Source organism: Camelus ferus, chromosome 13 (genome assembly GCF_009834535.1).
Source record: "Camelus ferus isolate YT-003-E chromosome 13, BCGSAC_Cfer_1.0, whole genome shotgun sequence".
Lineage (NCBI taxonomy): Eukaryota > Metazoa > Chordata > Mammalia > Artiodactyla > Camelidae > Camelus > Camelus ferus.
This window is the reverse complement of record NC_045708.1, coordinates 48,212,682-48,232,640: the sequence shown is the minus strand read 5'-3', so window position 1 is coordinate 48,232,640 and position 19,959 is coordinate 48,212,682. Positions and strand designations below refer to the sequence as shown.

General features: G+C 42.0%; 1 protein-coding gene, 1 long non-coding RNA gene and 1 other non-coding gene across 3 annotated transcripts in view; all 3 read left to right on the top strand.

The window, feature by feature from the left end:
- The first annotated feature begins 298 nt into the window (after nt 1–298).
- Nucleotides 299–370, top strand: TRNAT-GGU. The gene has a single exon. It is a non-coding gene; the product is annotated as a tRNA-Thr (tRNA).
- A 7,209-nt stretch (nt 371–7,579) lies between these two features.
- LOC116668052 lies at nt 7,580–10,876 on the top strand. Its single transcript, XR_004325120.1, has 3 exons — nt 7,580–8,326; nt 9,384–9,479; nt 10,392–10,876. It is a non-coding gene; the product is annotated as an uncharacterized LOC116668052 (long non-coding RNA).
- Nucleotides 10,877–12,043: 1,167 nt separating this feature from the next.
- Nucleotides 12,044–19,959, top strand: part of JAK1 (Janus kinase 1) — a 211,019-nt gene continuing 203,103 nt past the window's right edge. Inside the window, exons 1-2 of the mRNA XM_032494480.1 lie at nt 12,044–12,162; nt 12,485–12,733. The gene's annotated coding sequence lies outside the window, so the exon portion shown is untranslated. The remainder of the gene's footprint in view (nt 12,163–12,484; nt 12,734–19,959) is intronic.

The window sequence follows — 19,959 nt, the reverse complement described above, 5'->3', positions numbered from 1 at the left end:
TTCAAATAACAATAACAAACACTTCATAAGAATGAAAACTTACGCTCTTTCAAAGACATCAATAAGGATATGAAAATGTTTGCCAAACATGCATCTGATAAAGGACTTGAATGCAGGATATATAAAGAATTTCTATAATTCACAATAAGAAGACAAACTACCCAATAAGAAAGGAGAAAAATATTTGAATAATCACTTCACCAAAGAAGATATATAAATGACAAGTAAGGACAAGAAAAAAATGCCTAATATCATTAGTTATCAGAGAAATGCAAATTAAAACTGAAAAAAAAGGGTGGGGGATATAGCTCAGAGGTAGAGCATGTGCTTGGTGTGCACAAGGTCCTGGGTTCAATTCCCAGTGCCTCCACTAAGGGAAAAAATTAAAATAATAATAAGTAAAATAAAAATAAAAATATGTAAAAAAAGAAAAAAAATTTTAAATACCCCAAATGAGATAACCACTACACACCTACTAGATGGCTAAAACAAAAAAGACTGACCAAATATTGGTGAGGATACAGAGAAACATATACATTGCTGGTGGGAATGTAAAATGGGATAGTCACTTTGGGAAACTGTTGGGCACGTAAGAAAAAAAAGTTAAACATACACTAATCACTCGACTTAGCAATTCAATTTCTAGGTATCTACCCAAGAGAAATGCAAATGTATACTCATGAAAACACTTGTATGCAAATATTCATAGCAGTATTATTCATAATGGCCCTCAAACTGGAAACAGTGTTTATCAACTGGTGAATCGATAAACAAAATGCTGAGTATCTGTAGAGTAGAATATTACACACAACAAAAGCATTATGCTAAATAGGAGGCAGGCATAAAAGATTACATATTGTATGATTCCACTGATAGGAACATTCTAGAAAGTGCAAATCTATAGAGACAGAAAGATCAGTAGTTGCCTAGGGTTGGGGGTGGGAGCAGAGATTGATTGTAAATAGAAACGGGGAATTTTCTGGTGATAAAAGTGTTCTAAAACTGCATTGTGGTCATGGTTGTATAAATGTATGAACTCACTAAAATTCAACAAAGTTTACACTTAAAGTGGGTGAAATTTATGGCATCTAAATTGAACCTCAAAAAACATGTTTTAAATAAAACAAAACAGAAAGCTATTGTGTCTTCATGGCACTCTTTCTGGCTCACCTCTGAAATATCTGGTCCCTGCAGACCTCTGCGGTAAAATTCTCCTCTTACACCCTCCGAAGTTCCCCTAGGAGACCCGAAGTAGATGGCCTCCTGAGCAGCTCTGACCCTGGTAGGGGAGGGCATCTTCTTTCTCTCGGTGGGGGTTAGAAGGAGAAAACTGACAAATAGGAACACATGCAGATGACCTTGATTGGGATGGTAAAGGCCTTAAAATCATAGTCTAGTCACTCATTGTTTTTCCAGATTATAATTTTCGGTCTTTCTGTGCCAGATCAGTGCTGCGGCTATAAAATAATTAACATTGTGGGCAGAGTCCCTGCTCTCATGGGGCTTATATCCTAATAGTGTGAAACAAACCATAGACCATAGATAGATAGATAGATAGACAGACAGACAGATAGACAGACACATTGATAACAGAGATAAATAGATGGACATATAGCTGGATGGATGAATGGATACAGAGAGAGATAAATCGATAAACAGCTGATAGCTAGCTAGAGCTACTAGACAGGTATAGAGATACAGAGATAGAGAATATATAGACACAAAGGTAGATGCTAGATAGATAACAGAAAGTACAGCCATACCTTGTTTTATTGTCCTTTGCAGAAGATGCATCTTTTACAAATTGAAGGTTTGTGGCAACTCTGTGTCAAGAAAATCTATTGGCATCATTCTTTCCCAAGAGCATTTGCTCACTTCATATCTCTGTGTCGCATTTTGGTAATTCTTGAAATATTTCAAACTGTGTCATTTATTACATTTGTTATGGTGATCTGCGATTAGTGATCTTTGATGGTACTATTTTAATTGTCTTGGGTCACCATGAACAGTGCCCATGTAAGATGGCAAACTTCATTGATAAATGTACGTATTCTGATGGCTCCACTGACCAGCTGTGCCCCCATCTCTCCTCCTCTCCTCAGGCCTCCCTATCCCCTGGAAGACAACAATACTGAAATTAGGCCAGTTAATGACCCTACGATGGGCTGTGAGTGTTCAAGTGAAAGGAAGTGTTGCACGCCTCTCACTTTAGACCGAAAGCTAGACATGATTACGCTCAGTGAGGAAGGCATGTCGAAAGCTGAGGCAGGCTGAACGCGAGGCCTCCTGCACCAACCAGTTAGCCAATTCGTGAAGGCAAAGGAAAAGCTCTCAAAGGAAATGAAAAGTGCTACTCCAGTCAACACACAAATGATAAGAAAGCGAAATGGCCTTATTGCTGATGTGGAGAGAGTTTTAATGGTTTGGATGAAAGATCAAACCAGCCACAACATTCCCTTCAGCCAAAGCCTAACCCAGAGCAAGGCCCTGACTCTTCATTTCTATGAAAGCTGAGAGACGTGAGGAAGCTGTAGAAAAGTTTGAAGCTCACAGAGGTTGGTTCATGAGGTTTAAGGAAATAAGTCATCTCCATTAACATCAAAGTGCAAGGTGAGGCAGCAACTGCTGACATAGAAGCTGCAGCAAGTTGTCCAGAAGATCTAGCTGAGATCATTAATGACGGGGCTACACTTAGCAACAGATTTTTAATATAGCTGAGACAGCCTTTCTATTGGAAGAAGATGCCGTCTAGGACTTTGATAGCTAGCAAAAAGAAGTCAGTGCCTGGCTTCAAAGCTTCGAAGAACAGGCTGATGTGTCTTGTTAGGGGCTAATGTAGCTGGTGACTTTAAGTTGAAGCCAATGCTCATTTATCATTCTGAAAATCCTAGGGTCCCTAAGAATTATACTAAATCTACTCTGCCTGTGCTCTATCAATGGAACAACAAAGCCTGGATGACGGCACGTGTTAACAGCATGGTTTACTATTTTAAGCCCACTGTTGAGACCTACTGCTCAGATAAAAAGATTCCTTTAAAAATATTATTGCTCATTGACAATGAATGCATCTAGTCACCCAAGAGCTATGATGGAGATGTACAATGAGATTCTTGTTGTTTTCATGCCTGCTAACACATCTATCCTGCAGCCCACGGATCAAGGAATAATTCTCACTATCAAGTTTTATTATTTATGAAATACATTTCACAAGGCTATGGCTGCCATAGAAGTGATTCCTCAGCAGCTGTTGGCACAGAGAGGTATCTATTTTTCCATGATCAGCGTCCAGGCTGGAGCAAAACGCTAGTGAACTGTGTGACCCTATGAGCTGTTAAATATTGTCTAACATATACATTAAACTGTGGCATTTAATCAAATTTAAAAAGTGAGCACTTACTGGAAAAACTATGTAGAGTTACTCATTTAACATTTCCTGCCACAACTGAAGATCATTCCAAGTTCAGAGTCTTGAGAGGAACAGAAAGGAATTGGAAAAAACATCACCAAATGGAGTAAAATCACGGTTGCAATTGCCTTATAAAATTTATAGGATAATTCAAAGTAGACTTTGTTCGTAAAGTGTACAATTTTTGTTTTATAAAAGTCAATTGAAAACCTTCTGGAAAGGACTCACCATTCTAGATGCCATTAAGAACATTTGTGATTCACGACAAGAGGTCAAAATATCAACATTAACAGGAGTTTAGATAAAGTTAATTCCAATCTTCATGAGTAACTTTGGGAGGTTCAAGGCTTCAGTGGAAGGAATAACTGCAGATGTGGTAAAAATAGCAAGGGAACTAGAAGTCGAAGTGGAGCCTAAAGATGTAGCTGGATTGCTGTAACCTCATGATAAAAGTTTTGGTGCATGAAATAGCTGCTTCTTACTGATGAGGAAAGAAAGTGATTTCTTGAGATAGAATCACTCCTGGTGACGATGCTGTGAAGATTGTTGAGATGACAATAAAGGATTTAGAATATTACATAAACTTAGTTGATGAAGCAGTGGCAGGGTTTGAGAGGACTGACCCCAATTTTGAAAGAAGTTTTGCTGTGGGTAAAATGCTATCAAACAGCATTGAGGCTACAGAGAAATCATCCATCAACGTGGCAAATTTCATTGTTGTCTTAAGAAATTGCCCCAGCCACCCTAACCTTCTGCAGCCACCACCCTGATCAGTCAGCAGCCATCAACATCGAGGCAAGACCCTCTACCAGAAAAAAAAGTTATGACTCACTGAAGGCTTAGGTAATGGTTCACATTTTTTAGCAATAAAGTATTTTTTAGTTAAGGTATGTACTTTTTTTTTAGACTTAATGCTATTGCACACTTAATAGACTACAGAATAGTGTAAGCATACTTTTATATGCACTGGGAAATCAAAAAATTCATGTGACTCGCTTTATTGTGGTATTTGCTTTATTGAGGTGGTCTGGAACCTAACTTGCAGTGTCTCCAAGGTATGGGTAAAAAGGAAACACGTTCAGTACTCTGAAGAGAGTTAAAAGGGTGACATCAGAGATTGGCTAAACCACAAGAGGGAGCCAGTCATGCAAAGACCAGACAGAGGAGCATCATAGGCACCATTTTTAAAATTGTTCTTTGCCCCTTGTGTCCCTCCGTTCCCTCTTTACTCAGCTTAAAATTCAGAGTCAATAAACATAAGCACTCTCGAAACTCCCTTGATCACCTTAATTCTGTCATACTGCTTGGAAAAAAATACAACCCCAATTAAATGCAACTTTCTACCTACACTGGTCTCACCTTAAGCTTGTCACCAGGAACTTAAGAAGGCCCTTACTACTTCCCAGCTAACATCCTACATCCTCCTGATCCATTCACTCTCCTGTATTGTACATTTGTACATTCACTTTCTGCTAACGGACCATTTCACACGTCTGCCTGTCTTCCCCCACCCAATCCTCACTCTCAGCTCATGACTATGCTTCTTTGCTCACTGAGAAAACTGAAGAATCAGAAGAGAATTTCAGTTCACTCTTACCATGTCCACATGTCCATACAGGTGTGCCCCCTTGGACCCTGCCCTCCCTGCACACTCAGTGACCCTATGTAAAAGTTTCCACTTATGCCTTCTCCTCCTCCCCCAGCAGACTCAAAAACACCAGCCCAGCAAATCCTCCCTCCAACCTACATCATGAACTTTTCCTCTACTGGATCATTTCCATCAGTGTATGAATTTTTTCAAGCACTCTGAAGATGAACAAGTAAAAATCGCCCCTTGACTTGATTTCCCTCATTTGATTACCACCTTGTTTCTCTGAAAGCCTTTGTAGCCAAGCAGTTGTCTATACTAGCTTCTCCTTCCCCTTGCCCTCCTCCTTCTCCTTTCTTATAACAGCGGCTTCTAATTCCTCTTCTCCCGTTCTCACTTAAATTCTCTCCAATCTAGATTTTGTGGCACCATGAATCTGACACTGGTCTTTGCAAGGCCAAGAAAACAGACAAAAATAAACCCCAACCATGAAGAAAAATGAATGAGACAGCCCCAGGTAAAATGAGAGGGGTGGGTAGCCAGGAGAAAACCCTGAAAACAAGCAGCTGGATCGACTACCTGTATCATAAGAATTCCTTGGGTAAATTGTCTTCTTTCCACCGTATTTGAACAATACCTCCTTTCCGTACATTTTCTTTATTTTCTCTGGAATCTACTGTTGCCCAGCTTCTGAATATCAGATTAACCCCCTTACCGTTTAGGAGAGAGTAAAACAGAATCACAGCAGCGAGTGAGGGAGCTTTCATTTACGTTTAACCGTGAAATCAATGTGAAGCCTCAGAAAATTAAGTCTCTTTAATCCACCCAGGAATAATTTTTTTTAGGTTTGAGAAATAATTGCCCCCTCAAACCACATCCTTCTCTTCTAAGACGAATGTAGTTTCCATTTGTGATCATTTTACAGCTATCCCTCGCTGTAAATGGCCTTCCAAGGAATTTTGCATATTAACCTCAGGCAGGTGAGAAAGTCTGGTGGCAGAACTCTGCTTACTGATCTTGTCGAAAGGGACAGCTGTGACTTATGTCATTGAAGTGGCCTCAACTCCTTTCACGGGCACCATGCTTCCTATTGGAGACGGCACCAAATGAGGTAGGCACTGAACAGCTGTCCCAGTCTGTTGGATAATAGAGGAGATCTCAATAAATTGGGCAGATCTGTGTTTAGCAAAATGCAAGTCACAACCCATTAATGGGTTATGAAATTAATTTGGTGGGTTGACCAATTTTTAAAAGATGAAATAGAATAGAAAATATCAGCGTTCATTACACACACTCAGAGCATGACAGTCCATGAGAATTTGGCTTCAGTTACAAAGAGGTATGTCCTGGATTGTAAAATTAAAATTTTAAAAATTAAAGCCACTGGTCTAGATCCATTCATAATGCAATAGCCAGTGTGGTTGAATGCACTAATCAAAATTAGAGGACGTTTGGAAAATTTCCACATCATTTTCAGCATCACATATCATCAGGCATGAGCAGACACAAGAGCACTTTAGAGAGGGGCTTTCATATACAGGACCAGGTGAAGAGCTTGAAATTAGGCACTAACCTAAATAACCATCAGAGAGACTTTATCATTTACAAACCACTTTCACAAACTTCATCTTGAGTCTCTTGTTCAGCCTTTGTAGTAGGCAAGACAGGAAGCAGGCAGCATCTGAAACGGGTTTCAATGGTCCATCTAGTTTAGATCAGGAGCCCAGCCAGCAGCTGGGAGACAGGATTTAGCCTCACAGCCCCAGGGAGAGAGTTGGCAAGGGTGAAAAACCATGTGTGGGTCCCAGCCAAGTAAACTGGGGTTCAGGGCAGAACTCCAGTTTCAGGAGGAAGAATGGAAAGGATGAACAGGAACTGGGGCAGGTGCCTAGATATTAAACAAGGCACCCAGGTGTCCAGGCCCATCCCCAGCACATTGGATTCTATGCTCACACCTGCAAAGTTCCACCTCCCATAACTGGCTTTTGAAGATGCAGCAGCAGAATATCATGTGGATAAGGGGCAGGATGGAGAAGACATTAAGCACTGATAAAGGCATGAAGAGACTCGTGGAGAATGACAAGTTAATTAATCAGGCTGGCATGAGTAGGGAGGGCTGCTAGATAAAATACAAGATGCCTACTTAAATCTGGATTTCAGATAAACAATGAATATTTTTAGCATAAGTCTGTCCCATGCAATACTGGGGACATATTTATACCCCAAAATTACTGTTTATCTGAAATTTAAATGTAACTGGGCAGCCTGTATTTTTATTTACTAAATTCAGTAACTCTATCTGTGATCTTATGGAGGATGAGGCTAGAAGGTTCAGCAGAGCAAGATCACAAAGAACCTTGTGTCTCATGTCTGGCAGATAACAGGGACCCGTGGAAATTTTAAGCAGAATAATATAACCGGGTTTGCATTTTATTTTATTTTATTAATTAATTTATTTTAAAACTTTTTTTTATTGAGTTATAGTCATTTTACAATATTGTGTCAAATTCCAGTGCAGAGCAATTTTTCAGTTATACATGAACATACATATATTCATTGTCCCATTTTTTTCGCTGTGAGCTACCACAAGATCTTGTATATATTTCCCTGTGCTATACAGTATAATCTTGTTTATATATTCTACATTTTAAAATTAACCGGGTTTACATTTTAGAATCATCCTTGTAGCAACCCTTTGAAGAACAGTTCACAAAGACAGGAACCGTGAGATTAGAAAGCTGTATAAATAGATTCAAGAACTGAATATAATTTTGCTTACTTCACAATTCTGCCTGATGCTAGTGAGATTCCCAGATTCCCTTGTGCTATAGAGACAAAATTATTCTTTCAAGATCTACTCTTTGTTTCAAGGAACAAAAAATTTTCCCGGGGGGTAGGGGCAGGGAATATATATATTGCCCAAACCCTGTGTCTGTCACATACTTCTTGAGGAAGCTGGAAAGGTATGTGTCTGTATCAGCCTCCCACTAGTAAGCTCAATGTCTTGTTCACCATCGCACCCCTAGTAGGTAATCAACAAATGCTTGTTGAATGAGTTCCGTAAGGGCAAAGTCTATCTTCATCATCTTGGTTTCCTTAACATCTGACCCAGGGCTGGAAATAAATTTCTCAGAAAATAGTTCTTGATTAAAGTGATCTAATTAATTAACAACCAGAAGTGCTTCCTATTAACTACATTTGTCCAACATGACTTCAAAGGTACAACCTAGTGTATTTTTCACATGAATGCAAAAGAAGCCTGCCCCTTTTACAGGACCAGAAGACTGTTTTCAAAGGCTGTAGAATGATGATGATTAAATGGAGTTTTAAAGGTAATCTTCCTCATTTATGTGAAAATTTCTGAGGTTTTTTTTTTTGTTTTTTCTTTGGTGGGGGGGCACTTTCCTAACTGCTTCCACAAGTTTTGTCATTGCCTGGGTATTAATAAATCTAGATCTTAATGAAATATTTCTCAGGTAGATCATCATAAATCAATCACTTGTCTTCAGTCCACCAGTATCAGTATGAACTATATGCCGTGTAGTTGAACTACACACCTATAGAGAACTATTTGCCATGTAGTTACTGGTATATGTATCTTTTCCAAGGCTGAAGTGTGAACTTAAGGGTAGGACTTCATATTTATCTCAATAGTCAAAGAACTTTTCCCAATAGCAGATATATTGAAGGGTCAAGAACAGGAAGCCAAAAGGGATAGAAAAATTCTAAAAGTGCATGGGGGTAAATAAGAATACAGTTAGAGATTATTACAGCTACTTGTTATTAAAAAACTATGTTCTAAGTACCATCCTAGGTCTTTATATATATTTTATTAAATTTTGATTAAATTTTAATCCTAAAAACTCCTCTTTGAGCTAGGTGTTGAATCCTCATTTTATGTGTAAAGAAACTGGGAATCAGAACTGATGAGTAACTGACCCAGGAAGACACAGCTAACAGACTGGCAGAGCTGAGATTAGGACCTGATTCCAAAGTCCATCTCACATACCAAGAATTGTCATTTTTCAAGTGTGTATTGGAGAGATGAAAGAAGATTATTGGAGTGCCTCTAAGAGCTCTCTTTAATCAGCAGCTCTGTAGTAACCCAGAGGACTAAAGTTTGATCTCTATAGTGATGTGAGCACACATATGTGGAAGGCAAGAGACATGGAGGTGTTTCCTATACTTTTGAGCTGTCCCTTTTTTTCTCTGTTTAGCTTTGGGTTTTAAGGGACCACATGACTTTACACAAAATTAGGCTTCATTGCTACCTTTCTGGAGGTTGATATTGTTGCCCATGAAATTATTGTCACACTGTTATTATCTGGGATGAGACATGGACTTTAGATGTTACAATCAGTAATACCAACTTCTCTGCCCCAACCAAAGGAAAAGGTGCAGTTCGTGCTCAGATATACAACTGGAACCTCACTGGTCTGGATGCCTATGAACTTATCTGCTACAATCCAGACCCTCTTCCCATCTGTAAGTATAACTGCAGACCTCAGCTATTTCCTAGCCTTTTAAAGTTGCAAATGTACACTTTTGTCCAGATGCTGACATCTTTCCAGCAGCCCTCTTCTGCTCTGCCAGCCTCCTCAGTAGGTCACTCAGTTCCAGAAGGAATCAGTCTCATAAAGCATACTGCCTGATAATTCAATTCCAGGCTAAGCAGGATAAAATCAGTTTAAGCTTCACCAACCTTTTGGAGTCCATGAAAGCAAAAGTCAAAGGGCAAGTGTTGGCATAACTAATTATTTGAATTAGATGGAATTTGAAGAAGAGGAACCAAATATGGTAAAAAAAAAAAAAAAAAAAAAAAAGGGAGACAGCAGTTGGTTTAAAAAAAAGTTGAGAAAGCAAATTATGTTTTGCTTGGCCCTATAAATTAGAAGCCTGCCAAAAATGGTCTTCAAAGGTGTAAGAATCAAAAACCATCTCCAGTGCTCTGTTTTCACAGAAAAGAAGGGAGGAATTTTCTAGAGATGGTCAGGTTGGAATTATGGAAAAAAATCCTCTTCAGACCTTCACTGGTTCATTCATTGCCCGGCGGGGTGGTAAACATGGGAGATGTAACGTGAACCGCATGGCCCTGGCCTTCAAAGCTTACCCTCTAGTTCAGGGAGGTACATCAATTGTCCCGTACACTTAACTGTGAAAGGCACCAGTACATAAATACAAAAAGGACACAGTGGATGCACAGAGGCGGAGTGGTCACCTCTGATTTTAATAAAAGCAATTCATAACAATCATGTAGGGTTACTCAATGAAGTGGCAAACTCTCCCAGGAAAAGGTAAAGGAGAACCTAAATTAACAGATACACTGGAGTCAAATCACAAAAAAGGGCGTTTTGAAGAAGCAATCAGTTCACACTGGACACCATCTTTAATTTCTAGGAAGTGAATTTCACAAAGTAGAATTGCTGCTATACGTCGTTAACTCCACCTCCCCAGCTCTCCACCGCCATCCCTCTAACAGATGTATCAGGTGAGCGGGGCTCAACTCGAATTAAATGTGCGACCTGGAGCAACTCAGTACCTCAGTTTCTTCGCCTGTAAAGTGAGGAACCCCACTCAATTCTATAAAGTCCATTTCTGCTCTGAATTATGAAATAGGACAAGAAATCAGAAAGGAAACTCAAAAGAAACAAAAGTGAAAGTGCCCAAAGGAAATACAGCAGGAAACAAAAGCACAAAATCCTATACCTCACTGAAAAGTGTGGCGGAGTTCCCAAATACTTTTTTTCTCAGCAACTGTGAACGCGAGCCTTGGGAGAGAATGAAATGTTCATCTATCACGCCTCTGAATGTGAATGAGATGAAAGTAACACGAATCCACCTTGCTCCGTGCGACTGTCTTCTTAAACAATGCTCCCCTGACCTCGAACAACCACATACTAAAAATTTCCTCCTAAATAAGTCAATCCGCGATGAATGATCCCTCCCTACATTACAAACCCCAGGGAACACCACACAAGGGTGTATCCCACGTTGGAAAGAGAGAGAAAAGGGGATAGAGAAAGAAAGGAAGGATTCCAACCAATATTAGATTCTACATAGTATTGCCACGCGGTTGTCACGCACAACAGCATCCAAGCAAACTATTTTAAAACTTGTGAAATACGATAGCCTTTAAACTTTATCATTCCCTCCTTCATGGTATTAATGAGACTTATCTGCACCCCTAACGGTACACCGCCCAGGAGCAAGAGCGTGAGCTCTGGGGTGGACCGGCAAGTGGAGCCACAAAAAAAGCACGAAGCTGACAGATTCGCAGAGAGTCGGCGGCGGCTGTGGACCGGGACCCGCGACCGCCACGGCTAGAGGGCTCGATCTGCACCCACCGGGGTCACACGGCTTCCAAAGTGGGAAGATGCTCACTGATTGCTCTGGGAGCCTCCCTTCTCAGAGCGGAGGAGGGAAGGGCGTGCGCGCGCACACACAGACAGACACACACGCACACATCCTTTCCCGGGAGTTGTGTCTGGTCTCTCTTTTGTTTTTCTCCCTTCGCGGTCATGAGACCCGGAAGTTTTTTTTTTTTTTTTAATCCTGTCTCTCCCTTTTCCAACCCCCACCCCCCCCAATCTATCACATGGCAGAGATAGAATAAAAACAGAAAAATGGCGACGGTCACGTTGTAGCGAGCACGTTGTATCCTTGCTGCGTCATTAGATAATCCTCATGCAAATAGCGGGAAGAACAAAGGAAGGGGGGCCCGGGACCCCCCGGGGGCGCAGGTGGGTGTGGGGGCGGCGTGCCGGGCGCGGGGGCGGCGGGGCGCGCGCCGAGTCAGGCGCCGGCGGGAGGCGTGCGGCCGCGCGGGGCTTGGTGCGCCGAGTGTCTACGTCCGTGTGCGCACTCGTGCGGCGCCGTGGAGCGCTGGCCGGGCCGCTACTGGCCGGGTCTTGCGCCGGAGCCCGCCGCCCGGGGGCACGGGAAGCCGGGGGGCAAGGAGAGCCGTTCCAGCGAGGCTGGCCGCGACGCGCGCACACGCACACGCCGCCGCCGCCGCCGCCGCCGCGGGGCTCGGCCGGCTCGGCGGCCGTGCGGGGGGCGGGCCGAGGGCGGGCCGGGCGGCGGCTGGGGCCGAGGGCGCGCCGCTGCCCGGCGCTGGGCACCGGCCTGCAGCCGCTGAGGGGGACGGCACGCAGTTCGCCACCTCAGGGTAGGCGCCGGGGCGGCGGGGCGGCTGGGCGGGCCGGGGCTCCGCACTCCCGCACGGACTTGGAGGGTGTTGCTGGGCTGGGTTTGTAGTGGTTGGGGTGTGTTTTCTTCTTTCGGGGTGGGGGCGACCTCGCCCATGGGCATTTCCGCGGTTTTCCTCTGGCCCTCGTTGGGGTGTCAGGAGCGGCGCAGGCTGGTCGAGGGCGCGGAGAGCCCCCCGGCGCCCCGCTTCGGCCCCCTGGCAGGGCAGCGGCGCGGAGGGGCGGGGCGGGTGTGTGTAAATGTTGCGCACTCGCTTTTCCCCCACCCCCGCCTCCTTCCAGGGCACTGGCGTGGGTCCTTCGCCGTCCGGCGGCGACTGTAAATAGAGCCTGGATGTTGTTTACATGAAGGATCCGGCGGGAGGAGTCTGCGAGGAGGCGGCGGCGGCGGCGGCGGCGGAGGAGGAGGAGGGAGGGCGGAGAGAGGAAGACCGGAGTCCCCGCGGCGGCGGCGGTGGTCCGGGGTGAGGGTGAGCCCCGCGCGGCGCGGGGACCGGGCGCTACCACGAGGCCGTGAAGCCGGACCCTGGGGTAGGAGGGAGAAGGGGCGCGGGGCGGGAAGAGGGGGCCTGTAAGAGTGGCATTTTGAGCTTACAACCTGCCACGCAGATTCTCCGGGGCGAGAGGGGAGGGGTGTGCGGGGAGGGCAGGGAAGCCTCGATTTCTCTGCACGTTCATTCTCCCAGCTCCAGTCTTTTCCCGCTTCCTCTCGGGGCTCACCTGTTTATTTCCATCAGCCAGAGCTTGCAGTCTTTTTTTAATGTAGGCATGAGAGGCTATTTCTTTTATTAGAAACACTATTGGGGAAGGGGGTGCGTGGCTGTAATTTATGCCGGTCCCGGTCGGTTTTCAAGAAGGGGGAGGGGACTTGGCGGAGACCGCCGGCTCCCGGCGGTAGCTGGCCCCAGGGCTTCTCCCTGCCCGCACGGGCTGGGGAATCTTTTCCCTCTCTCAGCTACCCGCAGGCCAGCTGCCACCTTCTTGGAGAAGAACCACACCTGTGCTTATTGCTCGCTTTGGAGGAGAGGTGAGCTGAGAAGCCGGGGAATCTTCTGTTCCTCAGAACTCTTAGCTAACCCTCCCATCCCAGAATTGGCCAGAAAGTGCCGTTTTCACCTGCTAATTGCACTGGGCACATCCATACCCCCACCCCATCAAGTTGTGGTCCACAGATGTGTTGGGATTTTTCTCTTGCTTCTGAACCTGCACCCCACCAACCAGCAACTGACTGCTGGTTTTAGATTGAGAGAAAGGTAACCCGCTTCGGCTTAGTACGCGTTCTTTATTCCCCACTGGATCTTCCAAAGGAATCTTCTCTCTCCCCGCAGACCCCTTCCAAGAGCTTAGCCCAGAATCTGGCCTAAGCAGCCAGTCTCTGGCTCTCTTTTCCTGGGCCCCACCCTGGCCCCTCTTGGTTCTCCACAGCCAGACGCGCCTCCCAAGCAGAAGGCACACCCTGCCCTAAATCTAACCATTCCAAAACGAAGAAGAAAACAGTGGAAGAGAAGGGACCCAGGGGTGTTCTTTCTGCCCTCAGTATCCCCAGCAGCATTTCCGTCTTCAGTTCTCCTGGATTTATAATCCTTTATTATTCTTGTCAGCTGCTGCTACCTCTTTGCCCCTATTCCTGTGATGGATCTTTGGGGAGGTGCAGATAGGAGAGTGGAGAAAGGTTGTCACCCCTTTTCCCTAGTGTGAGGAATTTTCCTTGTCTTTTCATTTTTGAGATACTTAAGAAGTAAAATATGTAAATATGTTTGCATGCTTATTTGAACTTATTTTCCTGCTGGCTAATGAATAGCTGGGACTTAAAACTGTGGGAGGGGAGTGATGTGAAGTGCACATTCCCCCTGGTGTCCCCCATATGAGCATCACCATAGTTGCTGGAGAAGACCCTTCTGGGAAAGCCAACAGTCTCCCTTCTATGACATCACCACCTAAGCCCTTCCAACTTTAGCTTCAGAACAGGAAGAAGGCTCAAAATAGAACTACCTTAGGAATTCAGCTCCTTTTAGAAGATCAACTGTTAAATCAGCCATAGGAGGAACCGTGAACTTTGACATGGGGAGAGAAAGCTGTAGTGTTTGAAATCAGTTCCTTTGGGGGTGGGTAGGGGGATACTTTCCATGTATATTCAGAAAAGCTTTTCTCAAGATAAGGTGAGTTGGGTACCTAGACCAATGAATGATTAATAGGATGGTTTGAGATTCATTTATTGAATTATTCATATGTTTTGGTATGTCAATAACAAGCACTTTTCAGGATGAATTAAAGGCGTGTTCCTAGAGTGTGTTCTGGAGAATTTGCTAGAGATAGAGAAGGCTCTTGGGGGGAGCTAGGAGGGAGGACCTGAAGGCGAGGACTCTGAGGATGCAGTGACAGCTGCTGTGAGTTTGAAATTGAGAGGCTTACTGTAAACAATGACTAACTTTTGCCGGGTGATTAATATCCTGGACAAAGAAGTAATGATATCAGGATTTCCTTACCTTTACATCAGAGAATAACTCTGAATCTTTGAATCATGGTGTCTCCCTTTTTTTTCACCCTGAATTCTCTGAGCCGAAAGATTGTTCAGCCTTTAGGAAGAGCTGCTTAGTAAGTGATCATCACTTAAGTACTAACAACTGAAGGATCAGATGTAGGGAGAAAATACTTGGCATAATTTGAGTGCCTAGTGGGTGCTGTAGAATGACTTGCTGGGTGAAGAGTTCCAATTTAAAAGAATCCAGATGATAGAGACAGGGCTCTCTGTACCTGCGTTAATACTGTAGCCATTAGCCACGTGTAGCTGTGAAGCACCTGAAATCTGGCTAGGGTGATGATGAACAGGTTGTAAATTTTTACTTAATTTAGAAAGTTGATGTTCGACTCAGGTTATTGGAAAACTTCATTATGTTTGAAAACAGCTTGGGCATATGCATCTACTTTTTAAGCTATAAATTTTATGAAATCTAAATACAGATTATTTCTGATGAAAATTTAGTGTCCAAATTGAGATGTGTTGTAAGTATATAATACACTCTGGATTTCAAAGACTCAGTACAAAAGAAGAAAGTAAGGTATCTTATTAACTTCTTATGTTAATTACATGTTCAAGTGATAGTATTTGGGGTATATTGCATTAAATGAACTATTGTTAATGTTAGTTTCACCTGTTTAGTTTTTTTTTAAATGTGGCTACTGGAGTATCAAAAATTACATACGTGGCTTACTTTTTACTTCTCTGGGACAGCACTAGCCTATAACATTGCTCCTTTTCCTTCCTGAATTAATTTCGAAAGAGGTGACTGCATGAAACAGTTATTTCATGTTTGTCAACCATTTACTTTCTGCTCCGATTTTCCATGTAGAGATTAGGGGACCCAAGATGTGCTGTTACAAAACAGGCGACCGAAGAGTGACTGCCCTGCAGATTTCTTCGCAGGAGGCGTGCCCTGCTTGGGAAGGTCAATAACAATGGCCAGGGCACTGGAAGGGGTGTCGTGGGAAGACTTAGGGCCCCACATATCTGGCTAGAGCTGCTTTTGTGAAAGGTTCCTGGGCATACCAAAATATATCCGAGAACAGTATGTGGCGCAGTAACAATCAAGACATCTGGTGACATCTAGTCATACCACTCGCCTTTGTTTATCTTCTCTTTCTCTGCATCCAGTTTCTGCCCCCTACATCATAGCTCCACTGGTGGTCAGCCCACCAAGTTGCTGACCCCTTTCCTCCCAAAAAAAGGTACACTGCTGACCTGAATGGAGATGGTATTGTCTTTGGGGTTTGGTTTTGTCTAACGAGCCTCAGTCATGGTGCTGAAAGGGACTTGGGCATTTAGTACTATCCCCTCATTTTATAGATGAGAAACTGTCGAATGCCTTACCTGTAGACATGTAGGTGGAGGAATTAAACATAAACTTTTGTTGATAACCTGTTTAGAGAATACCTGTGAAATGAATTCTGTCGCATATTTGTTGAGATTGCACTTTGTGGAAGTGACTGTGATTCATGTTGTGAAGGGACATAAAAGAGTCAGACTTTGGGAACAATACTGTTGATCTGAGGATACAAGATGTAAACAGTGCCAAATTAAATCACAGTTTAAGAGACAGCACTTAAATGAGTACAGTACCACTGTGTTACAATAGAATTGTGTTCCTTTTCCTGATGTAGGAATAGAAGCTGAGAATGTTGGACTCTGCAGAAAAGAGGAGTGGGATTGTGTTTCTGGAACAGCTCAAAGCTCTAAAAGTGGAGGTCAGTGCAAGTCTTTGGTATTGCCCCCTTCAGCAGTCCATTGAGGGGATTTGAGAACTAAGAGCCGGCATTTTTAAACGGCAATGCTGGCAGTAATGAGGAAATCATAGATTCATTGGAGGTGGCCGGGGTTTTTAGAGATGGTTAGCTAGGGGTGGATCGTTTAGAAGTCAGCTGGTGTATTTTTGACTGGTTATTCTGAAAGGGTGCAGTAACAGAATAAAACTTACTTGTGGGCAGACTATGAAATCCAAAATCTAGGGGGGTAAAATTAACTCTAGAGCAAAATCTAAAGTAAAACAACTGTGGAGTAGACAGTTGGACTTAAGTGTGTAGCTGAGTACATGTGTAAAAGGGGAAAGGCCCATAGTGTCGAATATTATATTCTACTAAATACTAAATGGATAGTGCATTTATTTGTAAATTTTTAGTCTCTTGGAGCCGTTTTGAACTAAAATCCCCATCAGCGTTGGATGAGAAAGTTTGTTCCTCTCTCTCTCTCTGCATTCTTGTGTCCATACCTTCTGTATCAGGTTTTTGCTTTTACATGGACCTGCTGAGGTTCTGCAGCACGACTGTTCAGAGGCCAGTGCGTGGAATGGGTAAAACAGTGTCACCCCCTCTGTAATTACTCCCAGTTAATGCTTTTCTGTGAGAATTGGGGCTGACTTGGCACAAGGCCGTCGTCTTGGCTTTTCCTTGTTGTTCTAGCCAATTTATTTCTCCTAGAGAGAAAAAAAATGTGTAACCCCCTTAGTCCAGGTTTCCTACTGATCTTGGCACAAGTTAGTTTTTAAACGCTGTTAACAGCAAAGCTTTGCAGTAAAATGCAGGTATACGTTCTCTGTACTTCTGACAAAAGTAGTAGTTGACATTTGGCATCTTCTGTTGACAGTACGTTTTTAGTAACAAGACAGTTGGGTCAAATTTGCACTTTTTATAATGTCATTGAGTTGCATTGTGGTTTTCAAGTTGGGGAAGAAAAAAATTGCTCTTTAGTGAAAGACCAGTGGATTTAAATTAAACAACCTGGAATCACAGGCATTGCCCTTGTGTCTTCCCTATATTTTGTGATCCAAAAATAAATTATTTTTAAAGGAAAAATTAATTAAACAACCTATTTAAACTATTTTACTTTTAAAGTATTATCAGATATTTTGCATGCCAGCAGCTCATTTCATGGTTCCTCCAATTATTTAATATATAATCAGATACTTAAAGGCTTAAGATCGTCGCATTTTCACTTGAAGTCTGTAGGTAAGAGAGACATGACTTGTTTTTGCTGCGTGCATTTGTACGCCACAAGATCAAAAAGCACGTTTTTTGTATCCTAGTTTGCTAGAAGTACTTGATTTTCTAGATAGTAGTATGTAGTGCATGCGTCACGAAGAAATTGTTCTCAGTTGTATCATTTTTCTTATAGAAGAACTAAGTTTACAATTGGTTTATTCTCTGGAGGAAAGCATTTTATATCACTTTTCTCTCTCTTACTAATGCAGTAGTATCCTTTCATACTGTAGTATGAACACCTGCAGTCACTTGTTTTAAAATTAAAATAATTCCAGTTTTGTAAGAAAAACCTGTTAAAAAATAGATGTTTCTGATTTAATTTTTTTTAATGTACATTTATAGGGAGTAATTTCCAAGAAGAAATAAAACTTATATTTTAAAGTGTTTATTAGTATTTATAAAATACAATTCTGAAAACCCATATTTTTCTTCCTTGAAACTGCTTTAGAATTATTTTGAGAAAATATTCCTTTATTCACAGAATAATGGCAGTCTGCTTTTTTTTTTTTTTTTTTTTTTTTTTTTTTTTTTACTTGGCCTCTTGGCTCCTGTCACCCCCTCAATTTAGGTAGAAAAATGGAGAGAAAAAGAAAGAAATAAAGGAAATACTCTTTACTTTTGGACCAAAAGTCTTTAGTTGTCTGACTTTTGGTCATGGCTAATGGAGTGAATTTCAACTTTGCAATACGTTATGTTTGTATGTGTGGACTTCACGTTTAGACATTCAGTTGCCCTAGTACTCAGTCTTAGTGGAGAACAGTCTGATTACTAAGTATATCAGAATTATTTGTTCCTTTATGTACCTACCCTCTGGTATCTCAGAGTAAGTATTCATCTTTTCCAAAGGTGACAGAACTTGTGGCTGACAAATGTTAGATGGTAATCTTTTTATCCTTTTCGATGGATCAGCTATCTAAAATTTTATTCTCAAATAATCGCCATATCTTTCTTCATGTAACAGATGTTTATAATTTGGATGAAAATGTGCAACTATTTCCAGGAAGCTTGGGTTAAGGGATCCAGTTTTTTTTTTTTTTTAATCTTCATTGCCCTCTCGTGTTTCAACTCTGTTATTACATCAGTTGGCTAAGACCTAGGCAGTGACCTCTTTAAATTTTAGATGTTTTTGCACTTTAGAGAATGTTTTAATTTGTGTGTAGGTGGATTATTTCATAGGATCTTTTCTGAGGATAAGATCTGTTTCACAGTGCTTAAAGTTAACAGTTGAGCTAGGCTCACTGTACTTTCCTATTTTCTGACCTCTGCTGATTTAAAGAATTAATTCATCTATCTGACTTACCTGAAGTACAGTGCTAATATCTCATTTGCATATAATGAATCTTTGAGCAAATACCTAATTGAAAACATAATTATTTTTCAAATATCTGTCAAGTTCCACGCATATTGAAATGACTTGAGAACTTATGACTGACATGGAAAAAAAAATGAATGAATCATGGCTTTAATAAGTTGATATTTTGAAGCCCGAATTCTAGTTTCAGAATTTTTTTTGTACTTTTTATAAAAAGTAAGAATCATCCCTGAAATGATTTCAGGTTACATCTCAAAGGTACAGATAATTTCAAAGTAAGTGATGTGTATTTGTTGATTTTTTAATAGGCATTCCAAAGGTTGTTAACCATCCTTGACCGTAACTGTAGGACTGACATCAACTATAATGAAAAACACCCCACAGGTGTGCTATAAATACATAATCATCAGTGTCATCAATTTGAGTACATTCTTGGCACTCAGAGCAAGAACAGTAAGTCATTTTTTTTGCTCAGGTGTATTCTTAAATTGTAAAACCCCCACACATTTTTGCTTCATGATCTGAGATACTGAGAAAACTAAAAATTTTAAGCAAAAAGTAGATGTTTTCAGGAATCTTTTTGTTTGCATAAATTGTATAAACTGAATATCCAGTTGATGGGGTTGAATGGCTAGGTCAGGGGAGAGAAAAAAGCCCTAGGCTCAATTGTTAGACATGGATTTGAACCCAGGTTCAGTGTAACTTAGTGGTATGACCAGGTAAATCACCTATCCTCTCTTAGGTTTTTATTTTCTTTCTGTAAAATGGGCTCATGCCTAATTCTGGAATCCTTTTGTGATGAATTAATGAGTAATTTATTGACAACCCCCTAGGGTTCTTGTGAAAACCAAAGGAGAAAGCACATAGAAGATTACTGAATGTTAAGTAGACATGAAGTATTACTGCCCTGTTT